The sequence below is a fragment of the Pseudorasbora parva genome, chromosome 3, assembly GCF_024679245.1.
Source record: "Pseudorasbora parva isolate DD20220531a chromosome 3, ASM2467924v1, whole genome shotgun sequence".
In the NCBI taxonomy this organism is placed as follows: Eukaryota; Metazoa; Chordata; class Actinopteri; order Cypriniformes; family Gobionidae; genus Pseudorasbora; species Pseudorasbora parva.
In genome coordinates, this window is record NC_090174.1 from 40,652,341 (window position 1) to 40,666,609 (window position 14,269).

Below are 14,269 nucleotides of genomic sequence, written 5' to 3' on the forward strand. Positions count from 1 at the left end.
TTTAGAGTTTGAGACTGATATTTGATTCTCTCGCTTTCTGCAAACCAACTGCTGTCTCGCATTCACAACGATTATTCACAATAAATGCATAATTAAGTGAATCAAAATACTCGACTTATACAATCTTTGTCATGCAATACACTTGTTTGTTTACGTAGAGCTCACAATTTAAATGTTCTTGTTTGATCTATTTTATAAGGTCTGAAAGGTCTAAATTTTCCATTGTCACTTTATCATGGCTATTACAGTAATATTAAAACGACATGGCTATTAAATTGGATATAACACTATCCTGTGGTCATAGAAATCCAGATAATATGGAAAAATGTGACGTCATGGAGGTTCATACAGTGTTATATTTTTTTTATACTCTTTTCTCAAATTGAGTTTTTTTTTCTCCACTTTAACAGCACTTACATATACCAAATGTTTTATTCCTATCTGTATTCTAAATGTTTTTAAAGAGGGATGTTTCATAACAGTCACCTGGTTTATAACGTTGTATTCCTAAAAACAGTAAAAAAAATTTAAAAAAATTGGACCAATGTTCTGTGCTGCTGTCTTGCCATCAGAGCTGGGCTTATGTAAATGGCCTTCTGTCTTGTGATGGTCCAGTTATTGTCTCGGTTTGTACTGAAAGATGTGCCACTGTAATCTCAGACTGTCATAGTTGAGCTTTTTTGGGCAGGGCGGGGCCAGTGGCGGGGGTTTTGGGATTCAATCATGCCATTGTCAATTGCTATAAATTGCGTATCGCATCAAATATCATGATGGCACGCAATCAGTTTTTTTTCCACTTGTGGAAACATTTCATCTTGTGGAAATGAGTGTGGTGTTTCCCCAACTGGAAAAAACATTACCGCAGCAATATTTAAAATATACCCCTAACCACATTATATTTAACCACATTATATTTAAAATATACCCCTAAATGTTTACTTACCAAAATAAAAAGGGTAAAAAGGAATTGAGAACATATATAAAAGGAAGGCATGCCCACAATTGAAACCGAAAAGATGCTAAGCTCCCACTGACAAACTCTTCCTCTTTTTCTTTGAGAAAAAAGGTTGTTTTATTGTCAAAGCAATGGTTCTTCAATAGAATAGACCATCTTTAACAGAAATGGTAAATGCACTGCATTTATATAGCACTTTCAACAGACCCATGGCCACCAAAGCGCTTTACATATTACCTCACATTCACCCATTCATTCATATACTGACGACAGAAGCTCTTAAACATGTTTTTTTGTTATAGATTAAAAAAAAATATATATATGTATGTATATATAAAATGTTAAATTGGAGCAATATTTTTCTTACAGTGCATAAATGTATGCTTTTTGACAATTTAGTCGACTAACTGAATTTAAATGAATTATATGCAGGCCTAAATTGCAAGAATGTTATAATAGCTATATATATATATATATATATATATATATATATATATATATATATATATATATATATATATATATATATATATATATATATAAATACACACACTATATACACACTATATATACATATATATACATATATATATATACAGTCTTGTTCAAAATAATAGCAGTACAATGTGACTAACCAGAATAATCAAGGTTTTTAGTATATTTTTTATTGCTACGTGGCAAACAAGTTACCAGTAGGTTCAGTAGATTCTCAGAAAACAAATGAGACCCAGCATTCATGATATGCACGCTCTTAAGGCTGTGCAATTGGGCAATTAGTTGAATTAGTTGAAAGGGGTGTGTTCAAAAAAATAGCAGTGTGGCATTCAATCACTGAGGTCATCAATTTTGTGAAGAAACAGGTGTGAATCAGGTGGCCCCTATTTAAGGATGAAGCCAACACTTGTTGAACATGCATTTGAAAGCTGAGGAAAATGGGTCGTTCAAGACATTGTTCAGAAGAACAGCGTACTTTGATTAAAAAGTTGATTAGAGAGGGGAAAACCTATAAAGAGGTGCAAAAAATGATAGGCTGTTCAGCTAAAAGGATCTCCAATGCCTTAAAATGGAGAGCAAAACCAGAGAGACGTGGAAGAAAACGGAAGACAACCATCAAAATGGATAGAAGAATAACCAGAATGGCAAAGGCTCAGCCAATGATCACCTCCAGGATGATCAAAGACAGTCTGGAGTTACCTGTAAGTACTGTGACAGTTAGAAGACGTCTGTGTGAAGCTAATCTATTTTCAAGAATCCCCCGCAAAGTCCCTCTGTTAAAAAAAGGCATGTGCAGAAGAGGTTACAATTTGCCAAAGAACACATCAACTGGCCTAAAGAGAAATGGAGGAACATTTTGTGGACTGATGAGAGTAAAATTGTTCTTTTTGGGTCCAAGGGCCACAGGCAGTTTGTGAGACGACCCCCAAACTCTGAATTCAAGCCACAGTACACAGTGAAGACAGTGAAGCATGGAGGTGCAAGCATCATGATATGGGCATGTTTCTCCTACTATGGTGTTGGGCCTATTTATCGCATACCAGGGATCATGGATCAGTTTGCATATGTTAAAATACTTGAAGAGGTCATGTTGCCCTATGCTGAAGAGGACATGCCCTTGAAACGGTTGTTTCAACAAGACAATGACCCAAAACACACTAGTAAACGGGCAAAGTCTTGGTTCCAAACCAACAAAATTAATGTTATGGAGTGGCCAGCCCAATCTCCAGACCTTAATCCAATTGAGAACTTGTGGGGTGATATCAAAAATGCTGTTTCTGAAGCAAAACCAAGAAATGTGAATGAATTGTGGAATGTTGTTAAAGAATCATGGAGTGGAATAACAGCTGAGAGGTGCCACAAGTTGGTTGACTCCATGCCACACAGATGTCAAGCAGTTTTAAAAAACTGTGGTCATACAACTAAATATTAGTTTAGTGATTCACAGGATTGCTAAATCCCAGAAAAAAAATGTTTGTACAAAATAGTTTTGAGTTTGTACAGTCAAAGGTAGACACTGCTATTTTTTTGAACACACCCCTTTCAACTAATTGCCCAATTGCACAGCCTTAAGAGCGTGCATATCATGAATGCTGGGTCTTGTTTGTTTTCTGACAATCTACTGAACCTACTGGTAATTTGTTTGCCACGTAGCAATAAAAAATATACTAAAAACCTTGATTATTCTGGTTAGTCACATTGTACTGCTATTATTTTGAACAAGACTCTATATATATATATATATATATATATATATATATATATATATATATATACACTCCTGAACAAAATCTTAAGACCAGGGGATGCATTGCAAGTTTTACACATTTCGCACTTGTGGATCATAACCGTGTTGTAAGTGCTGATTCAAAATTCCAAAAAAAGAAACAGGAGCAAGAGACAAAAAATAGACAGTAGGAAATTTATTGAAAACTGCATTTAAACGCAAACCGGTCCATCAGCTGATCAAAAGTTTAAGACCATAGCCATAAAAAGGTCAAATCTGCACAAAAATATGGCTTTCATGTCATGGTCCTTCAAGCAGTCATACTGTCAAGATCTCCTGATGGCAAAGGCAAAAAGGCTTTCTCTCTTAGAACGTGGCAGGATTGTTGAGCTGCACAAGCAAGGCCTTTCACAACGCGCCAACGCTGCTGAGGTTGGACGCAGTAAGACAGTCATTTTACATTTCTTAAAAAATCCTGAGAGTCATGGGACAAAAAAGTCAAGAGGTAGACCCAAAAAGATTTCACCTGCACTGAGCCGCAGGATCCGACGGGTTGTCCATGAAGACAGGTCGATCCTCAACCCAAATTAAGGCCCTTACTGATGCTGACTGCAGCCCAATAACCATAAGACGTCATCTGCTAGAGAAGGGCTTCAAGAAAAAAAAACATCTTCAAAGGCCACGTCTCCTCCCACGACACAAACTTGCCCGTTTAGAATTTGCAAGGAAGCACCAAACATGGGACATTGAAAAGTGGAAGAAAGTTTTATTCTCTGACGAAAACATTTTAACCTGGATAGTCCTGATGGCTTCCAACATTACTGGCATGACAAGGAGATCCCACCTGAGATGTTTTCTACGCAGCACAGTGGAGGAGGCTCCATCATGATCTGGGGTGCTTTTTCCTTCAATGGGAAAATGGAGCTTCAGGTTGTGCAGGGGCGTCAAACGGCGACTGGCTTTGTGGATCTGTTGCAGCAGGCATCCCTCTTGATCAAGGGCCTTATCTGTGCGGTAATGACTGGATCTTTCAACAGGACAACGCTGCACCAAAGAAATGATCAAATATTCAAAGAAAAAAATTCACAAAGCCCGCCTGACGAAGGACTTCTTCCAGGAGAATAACGTTGCTCTTTTGGACCATCCTGCGTGTTCCCCTGATCTAAATCCCATTGAGAACATTTGGGTATGGATGGCAAGGGAAGTTTACAAAAATGGACGTCAGTTCCAGACCGTGGATGCCCTTCGTGAAGCCATCTTCACCACATGGAGCAACGTTCTCAACAGCCTCCTGGAAACAGTCGCGTCCAGCATGCCGAAACGAGTTTTTGAAGTGACCAGCAAGAACGGTGGGGCTATTCACTACTGAGTCCTTTTTTGACACTTTTAGTACTGTTGTGCGTTTATTTTTGGGCTATGGTCTTAAACTTTTGATCAGCTGATGAACCTGTTTGAGTTTAAATGCAGTTTTCAATAAATTGCCTACTCTCTACTTTTTGTCTCTTGCTCCTGTTTCTTCTTTTGGCATTTTGAAGCAGCACTTACAACACGGTTATGATCCACAAGTGCGAAATGTGTAAAATTGCAATGCATCTCCTGGTCTTAAGATTTTGTTCAGGAGTGTGTATATATATATATATATATATATATATATATATATATATATATATATATATATATATATATATATATATATATTGTGATGGGGTGAAGAAGTACACGACACAGGAGGGCAGGTGAATTTCCCCGAAGGGTGGATTTATTGATGAAAGTGAACGTGAGAAGTGCGTCGAGTGGGGTGCTCCGTGCTCGGTGTGGTCTCTCTTGCGTCCTCGGTGCTCGCGGTGATCTGGATCCGTGCTCCGAGTGAGTGCTGGCCGTCACACGCTGCTCTCTGGAGGAAGAATGGAGACAACAGTTAGCCGAGTCTTCTGGAGACATCTCTCACCTCTTTGGGCGGCGGGCAGGCTTATAAAGCCGCCCGCTGATGAGCTGCAGCTGTGACGGCTCAGCCTGTGATGAGCGGGTGCAGGTGTTCCCGCCTTGTTTCCAGGGCGATGCTGATGAGCGCTCGGGACACTTGTCACACTCCCCCCCCCTAAGTGACGTCCTGGTCCTGCGGAGAAGCGGGGAAACTGGGGGGGGGGGGGGGGGGGGGGGGAGTGGAGCGTTGGCCGTCCCGGCACGATGTTGGACGGTGAAGTTGAAGTCCTGGAGCCACCAGGAACCACCGCGTCACCCTGGCATTCGTCTCCTTGGCCCGGGCCATCCATTGAAGTGGTGCGTGATCAGTGGTCAGGGTGAAGTGGCGGCCCAGGAGGTAATACCGGAGCTCCAGGACTGCCCACTTGACGGCCAACGCCTCCCGTTCCACGGTTGCATAGCGCTGTTCTGCTGGGGTCAGCTTTCGGCTGATGTAGAGCACCGGGTGTTCCTTGCCGTCGGTGACCTGGGAAAGGATGGCTCCCAACCCGGTGTCGGAGGCGTCCGTCTGCAGCAGGAAGGGGCTATTGAAGTCGGGCGCTCGTAGGACCGGCGCCGAGGTGAGGGCCGACTTGACGCGGTGGAACGCCGCCTCCGCCTCGGTGCTCCACTGGATCTTCTCTGGCTGCCCCTTCCTGGTCAGGTCTGTCAGGGGAGAGGCTAAGGAGGAGAAGTCAGGGATAAAGCACCGATAGTAACCCGCCAACCCCAAAAAGGCTCGTACATGCGTCTTCGTGGTGGGACGGGGAGCGGAGAGAATCGCCTAGACCTTCTTCTCCTGGGGTCGGATCAGGCCCCGTCCCACCTGGTAGCCGAGGTACTTGGCTTCTGCGAGTCCGAGGTGGCATTTCCGGGGGTTGGCGGTCAGCCCAGCCCGACGTAATTCCGACAGCACCTTCCGCAGCCGATCCAGGTGGTCCTCCCAGGTCTCGGAGTGAATCACCACGTCGTCCAGGTAGGCCGCCGCGTAGGCTTTGTGGGGTCGGAGCAGGATGTCCATGAGCCGCTGGAAGGTGGCGGGTATGCATCCGTGCATATATCCGTGCAGGCCGAAAGGGAGGACGCGGTATTGCCAGTGGCCGCTCGGCGTGGAGAAGGCTGTCTTAGGCTTGGCCTGACTGGAGAGGGGTACCTGCCCATACCCTTTTGTGAGGTCGAGGGTGGAGATGTACCGCGCCCTCCCCAGGCGGTCCAGCAGCTCATCTACGCGGGGCATGGGATAGCCATCGAACTCCGAGACCTCGTTGAGCCGGCGGAAGTTATTGCAGAAGCGGAAGGTGCCATCGGGCTTTGGGACCATCACAATCGGGCTGGACCACGGGCTGCGTGATGGTTCCATGACCCCTAACTTCAGCATCTCCTGTACCTCTGCCTCGATGGCGTGTCGCCGAGCCTCCGGAACACGGTAGGGCCGCTGCCGAACGACGACTCCTGGGGCCGTCCGGACGTCATGCTCCAGGACGTGAGTCCGCCCGGGGCGAGGGGAGAACACTGCAGAAAACTGACTGACCAGGTGTTGCAACTCCGACTTTTGGGCCGCCGACAGTTGGGGGTCCATGTCTACCATCACGGGTGGGGACTCTGTGAACGCGGAGAGCTGGGGCCCGGTCCCGACCCAGCGCTTCAGGAGGTTGATGTGGTACAGCTGGTCGGCTCTCCTCTTCCCAGGCTGCCGGACCCGGTAGGTGACGGGCCCGACCTTCTCGGCGACTGTGAAGGGACCCTGCCAGGTGGCCAAGAATTTACAGGCGGCTGTCGGGACTAGGACCAAGACATGGTACCCACGCTGGAACTCTCGGGGTTGGGCGGCCCGGTCGAAGTGCCTCCGTTGGGCCTGCTGGGCTTTGGCCAGGTGCTCCCGGACGATGGGCATCACGTGGTCGATCCTGTCGCGCATCTGCCGCACGTGCTCGATCGTGGAACGGTGTACCCCCGGTTGTTGCTCCCAGGCCTCCTTGGCCACGTCGAGCAGTCGGCCGAAGAGGAGCTCAAACGGGGTGAAGCCGGTGGACGCTTGGGGGACTTCCCGGATGCCAAAGAGGACGTAGGGCAGCATCTTGTCCCAGTCCCGCGGGTCTTCGGCGGCCACCCGCCGCAGCATCTGCTTGAGCGTTTGGTTGAACCGCTCGACGAGGCCGTCGGTCTGGGGGTGGTACACCGTTGTGCGGAGCTGTTGGACCTTCAGGAGCCTGCAGAGATCTGCCATCATCCGGGACATGAACGGGGTGCCCTGGTCAGTCAGAATCTGGGCGGGGATGCCGACCCGGCTACAGAGAAGGAAGAGCTCCTGGGCGATGGCCTTGGTGGTGGCTTTCCGGAGGGGAATGGCCTCTGGGTAGCGGTTGGCATAGTCCACGATGACGAGGATGTGTTCATACCCCCGGGCGGACTTCGGCAGCGGTCCCACCAGGTCCATTCCGATTCGCTCGAAGGGTACCTCTATGATGGGCAGCGGAATCAGCGGGCTGGGGGGAGGAACTTGTGGCGATGTCCGCTGGCAGGTGGGGCAGGCTTGGCAAAACCGCTTCACCTCGGCCTCCAGGCCGGGCCAGTGAAAGCGGTCTCGGATCCGCTGGATGGTATTCTGAGCCCCGAGGTGGCCTGCCATGGGGTGTGCGTGGGCGATCTCAATCACTGCCTCGGTCTTGCTTCGGGGCACGACGAGCAGGTTTTTTTCCTCCCCCCTTCGCTGAGCGACACAGTAGAGCAGGCCTTGTTCAATTTTGAAGTGGGGCGTAGGGTGCGGCGCGGGCTGTAGGTCCTTCCCCTCCGCGACCCGTACTTGAGCCCAGCAGTGCTTCAGACGGTCGTCCTCGTGCTGCTCGCGGGCGAACGCCCCGGCCCCCGAGACCTGCTGGAAGAGATCATAGAATAGGTTAGCAGCTTGGGGGGTGGACTCACCGTCACGGGGGCTGTCGGAAGCCAGCAGCACCGGACGCCGTCTGGGTCTCCGCGCAGTCCGGCGCTTTGGGCGGCTCCCGGGCTGGCTGACAGGCTGAGTGGTGGCGGTGAGGAGACGGTTGAACCCCGGCCAGTCCCTTCCGAGCAACACGGGGACCGGCAGATCCTTGACGATTCCAACTTCTATGGCCCCGGGGCGGCCTCGATGGACACGCGACGTGCGGGGACTTCTCGGGTATCGCCGTGCACACACACATGTGTGGGGGACGGAGGTCTTCGAATCTCCTCGCGGCGGCAGGATGGCCGCCTGTACGAGGCTGATGGCGCTGCTGGAGTCCAGGAGAGCCAGGAAGGGACGGCCGTTGATCTTCACCTCCGCCCGGGGCGCGTTCTCGGTGTGCACGGCGCAGCCTGCCAGCCATGCTCGTCCAGGGGATCACGGGGCTTCGGTGGGCATGGGCTCGTCCGGAGGCCCGGGAACCGCCGACCTGCCTACTGGTCGCGAGGTACCCTCCGGCGTGCGTCACTCCTGGACCACCCTTCGGGGAAAAGGCGACGCTCGCTCCCCGACCTTCCGGTGGAAGGTGGCATCCGCCAGCTCAATTGCCTTGACCAGCTCATCCTTGGTGGTGGGCTTCCGCATCCCCACGGCTTGACGGAGGTGGCGCGGGAGCGCGTGCAGGAGGCGGTCAATGACGACGCGCTCCGCTACCTGGATGGCGGTGGAACCCTCGGCCAGCAACCAGTGTTGTGCCAGACGAGAGAGATCCGCGGCTTGGAGTCTGGGTGGGCGCTGTGGGTCGTAGGACCAGTCATGGAAGAGTTGTGCAGCGCTGATCGAAGATAGCCTGACGCGGCCGAGGATCTCTTTCTTTAACACCGCATACGAAGTGCTTTGCGCAGGGGGAAGTGCGAAGTACGCCCGCTGCGCTTCCCCGGTCAACAGCGGGGCAACGATGCGAGCCCACTCGTCCTCCGGCCACGCTTCGCGGGTAGCGATCGTCTCGAACATCTCGAGGTACATGGCGACATCGTCGTGATCATTCATGCGAGGTAATAGTTGGGTTGCTTGGGCGCGAGGGTCAGGCAGCGGAGCGCGCTGGGCAGCGGCCGCCCTCAGTGTGAGCAGCTCCCGCTCTGCAGTGTCTTGTCGAGAGGCCATATGCTCCATTATTTGCTGCTGGCGGATGCTCACCTCGGTGAGGTGCTTCAATAGTTCCTCCATCGTTGCAGGGAGGAGCGCCACCTGGGGAAACAGAGGGAAAAAAACAATAAGTGCGGGGAAAAAATAAATCCAGGGAAAAAGTCTCGGGGAAACGGGAACCACTCCACGTGAACCTGATGTCGGTACTTCTTCACACTCTTGCCCGCATTCTCCACCAGTGTGACGGGGTGAAGAAGTACACGACACAGGAGGGCAGGTGAATTTCCCCGAAGGGTGGATTTATAAATGAAAGTGAACGTGAGAAGTGCGTCGAGTGGGGTGCTCCGTGCTCGGTGTGGTCTCTCTTGCGTCCTCGGTGCTCGCGGTGATCTGGATCCGTGCTCAGAGTGAGTGCTGGCCGTCACACGCTGCTCTCTGGAGGAAGAATGGAGACAACAGTTAGCCGAGTCTTCTGGAGACATCTCTCACCTCTTTGGGCGGCGTGTTCCCGCCTTGTTTCCAGGGCGACGCTGATGAGCGCTCGGGACACTTGTCACAATATATATATATATATATATATATACACACACACACACACAGAAAGAGAGAGAGAGAGAGAGAGAGAGAGAGAGAGAGAGAGAGAGAGAGAGAGAGAGAGAGAATTTCAATGTGGTTTCAGACTTTTGAAAGTAAATTTTAACCAGCAGCTGTGTTACATAGATGGGCAGGAGCACTTCCCTGTTCAGTTGCATGTCCCTGTTCTGTCAGTTCAGACAACATCATACTTGCCTCACAGCACCAATTCTGCCTCATTTCATTATCCATCAAATGTTACAGCTGCTCTAGACATGTTACATGGACTCTGAGTCTGACAGTGTTCCGCTGAATGTCTTCTAATGCTGTTATCTCTAATGCACTGTGAGCACAGAAAAACCAGGGAGACAAGGATCTTTACATTTACTAACAAAACGTAATTTAAAAAAACATACAAACAAGATAAACTAAGGAAAATGAGAAACAAGGGAAATGGAATTGGAACTAAACTCAACAAAAACAAACAATGAACATAGGAAACACTGGGTATGTAACCCAGTGTTTCCTATGTTCATTGTTTGATTTTGTTGATAGACAAAGTTCTGTCATGAAACTAGCAGTCGGCTTGCAATCACGTCATTCTTTATAGGGTACAGAGGATTGATTCCTGCTGTATCAGTAGCCAATGAGCTTCCTGCTGAACCTTCAAATAGGGGAGAATGGGGTAATGTGAGACATCGGGTAATGTTAGACACCCCCTGTATCTGGTCAACAAAACACATTTGTGGTCATATGACCATTATGTTTTCAAGCCCCTCCAATTTCCCCTCGGCCATGAAGGAGTGGACCTTATGGTGTTGTGGTCAGCATGTTTATTTCACAAAAATATATTTTTTACATGTAAAAGTTAATTTTCTTGCTGTCAACTTAATCAGCTGTTGCGGCTGTTGTTGTACGGTAACACCAGAGAGGTACCCGCCCAGCGAGTGACCATAATGGCAGCGGCCGGTGCCTGGCCAGTGGAAGTGGGAATCGTCAATGATCTGCCCGTCCCGGTTCTCCTCGGAAGGGAGTGGCCCCGGATTTGACCGCCTGCTTGCCGCATCCAGCCAGCCCGTCAGCCCGGCCGGGAACCGCCCAAAACGGAAGTCGACCCGGAGGTCCCGACGGCGTCCCGTGTTGCTGGCCTTGGACAGCCCCAGAGACGGTGAGTCCGGTCCCCGTGATACTAATTTGTTATTTGATCTCTACCAGCAGGTCTCTGGGGCAGGGGCTTTCGCCAAAGCACAGCATGAGGACGACCGATTAAAGCACTGTTGGACTCAAGTGAGGGTGGTGGATGGAAAGGAGCTCCAGCCTGCGCCCCACCCCACTCCGCACTTTGTGGTCAACAATGGTCTGCTGTACTGCGTCGCCCAGCGGAGGGGGGAGGAAAAATTGCTGCTGGTAGTGCCCTGCATCAAGACCAAGGCCCTACTGGAGATCGCTCACACGCACCCTATGGCAGGCCACCTGGGGCCTCAGAACACCATTCAGCGCCTCCGGGACCGGTTTTATTGGCCAGGCCTGGAGGCCGAAGTAAAGAGATTCTGTCAAGCCTGCCTTACCTGCCAGCGGATGGCGCCTCGTCTTCCTCCCCCCAGCCCGCTGATACCGTTGCCCATCATAGAGGTGCCCTTCGAGCGGATTGGAATGGATCTGGTAGGGCCGCTTCCGAAGTCCGCCCGGGGCCACAAGCACATCCTCGTCATCGTGGACTACACCACCCGCCAGGGGCGTGGGACTGGGGGGTTAATGGGTACTGAGTAACCAGGGCCCGAGGCAGGGAAGTCCGTTTTCTATACATACACATACATGGTACGGGGGCCCAGCAGGATGGTTAGTACCCAGGGCCCAAATTTGGTGCTACGCCACTGCCACCCGCTACCCAGAAGCAGTCCCACTTCGCAAAGCCACCGCGAAGGCCATCGCCCAGGAGCTGTTTCTGCTGAGTAGCCGGGTGTGCCTGCCAGCCCAGATACTGACTGACCAGGGAACTCCCTTCATATCTCGGGTGATGATGGACCTCTGCAAGCTGCTGAGGGTGCAACAGCTCCGGACGACCATCTACCATCTCCAGACTGACGGACTTGTGGAGAGGTTCAACCAGACGCTCAAGCGGATGCTGTGCCGAGTGGCGGCGGAAGACACTCGCGACTGGGACCTGATGCTGCCTTACATGCTCTTTGGGATCTGTGAGGTTCCCCAGGCGTCCACGGGCTTCACCCCCTTCAAACTCCTCTTCGACCGGCAACCCTGAGGCCTGCTGGATGTCGCCCGAGAAGCTTGGGAGCAACAACCAGCCGCCCACTGAACCACCATCGAGCACGTAAGGCAGATGAGGGAGCGCATAAACCCGGTGATGCCCATCGTCCGCAAGCACCTGACCCAAGCCCAACAGTCCCATCAGCGGCATTACAACTGGGTTCCTGCGAGGGGACCACGTCCTGGTGTTGGTTCCCACGGCCGCCTGCATCCCTAACTTCTCCTCTTTAGCCTCTCCTCTGTCAGACCTGACCAGGAAGGGGCAGCCGGAGAAGGTGGCCTGGAGCCCTGAAGCAGAGACGGCATTCCAGCAGGTCAAGACAGCCATCTTGGTCGGGGAAATGTGACAAACCTCCCGAGCCTCAATCAGCATCGCCCTGGAAACAGACCGGATGCACTTGCACCCGCTCGTCATGGGCTGAGCGGTCACAGCTGCTACTCATCCGGCACCCGCTTCATAAGCGGCAGAGACAGACAGCACGGTGAGAGATGTCTCCAGAAGACTCTGCTCTTTTCTCTACTGTTCCCCCCAGAGAGCAGCGTGTGACCGCCAGCCCACCACCGCAAGAGGTGACCACGGACCCACACTGCCCTGCACCCGGAACACAGCACAGAGAGCGACCAGCCGAGCGCCGAGCACCGAGCACCACCGACTTCACCACTTTTCACCCCAAAACCTCAATAAAATCCACCCTTCGGGGAACTCACCTGCACTATCGTGTCGTGTGCTTCTTCGCCCCGTCACAATATTTTAATGTAATATTTCATTACATAAGTTTTATTTTTAATGTCATGAACATTGTTTCCTGAACATTCCGCTTTCCTGTAGCTCAACCAGTAGGGCGTGGTGCTAGCAACACCAAGGTCGTGGGTTCAATTCCAGGGAAAGCAAGAACTGACAATAATGTAAAATGTGTATCTTGAATGCAATGTAAGTCGCTTTGGATAAAAGCGTCTGCCAAATGCGTAAATGTAAATGTAAATTGTAGAAAAGCCATCATGCCAAGGCAATACACCAGGAAGACCTGAGGCAAATGTTGCTATAAGTGATGTGATGAAGAAGCTGCTTCAACCTAAAAGGTCTGGAGGAACTACACGGAGAGAGCAACTCCAAATCTTTCTCTGCAAGCTTCAGGGTTGGAATGTAGAGTGGGCCTAGTTGTAGAGTATGAGTAGGTTGATGTTCTAATCCAGGTGGTTCTAGTCCTGTGTTCTGAGTTCCAGGCTGGTTCTGATTGTCCTTCGTTCTGACCACAAGACACTAGCTGGCTTTAAGGGTCCTGTGTTCAACTTCTGACCTCCAGACTGTGTTTTAATCTAACTGGTTCTCTGTCATGTGAATTTTAATTAAAACATTTTGAATTATATGTTGTATTTGATTTTGTTTAGAGTTACTTTCAAATGTTTAGAATTCAGAGTGGAAAAAGTAAGTGGTTCACTGTACCCTCTTGATTTCTCTGGTCTGTCTCAGTTTACACCTAAGCTGGGGTAAAGTGAAACACAAGAAGACTTTTTTTTATAACAATCATATTTTCTCTGACCTTGTAATGTAAAAATGACCTGAGCAAATGTAAAAACTGTCTTACTTTACCCCACTCTCCCCTGCCCTACTTGAACAGCATTTGCTGTAGCAGTTGCAGCGCCCTTTCAGAAATCCCCCTCCTTTCCCAGCTCCACCTGTATAGATCTGCTAAGGGTGATTCATTATGCTATTGGGCAGCAGCAGCATGTCTTCCTCTCGGCATGTGTTGCGTATGTATTGCCAGTAGCCAAACTCTCAGAGAGTTGTCAAGACAGAAATATACACAGAGAGAGTAACAAGCTTTACAAGGAAACGAGAAACACCTGACAGTCAATGGAAAATCAAGGAACTACAAACATGGCACACAAGACTGGTCTGATTATCAAAATAATGCTGCGTTCCAGGCAGGTTTTTGAGAAATGAAGTTATGACTTCAAACCACTTTGTAGCCTTTTAGAGCAAAGTCACACCAAACTGCCTGAGCACAAGGAATTGTGGTAGCTAGATATAAACAAAACATGGCGAACCGTACGGGCTTTGTGCTAATTTACAATATTTCTATTGCCAGAGGTGCTTACTCCTTACTTTGAGGGAAACGGAAGAGAAAAAAATGGGCCATAAGGCAAGAGAAGCGGTTATAGCTTTTATTTTACATTATTTGTATATCCATAGGGGCTGCCATTGTTGTTTCGCGAGCCATGTGAC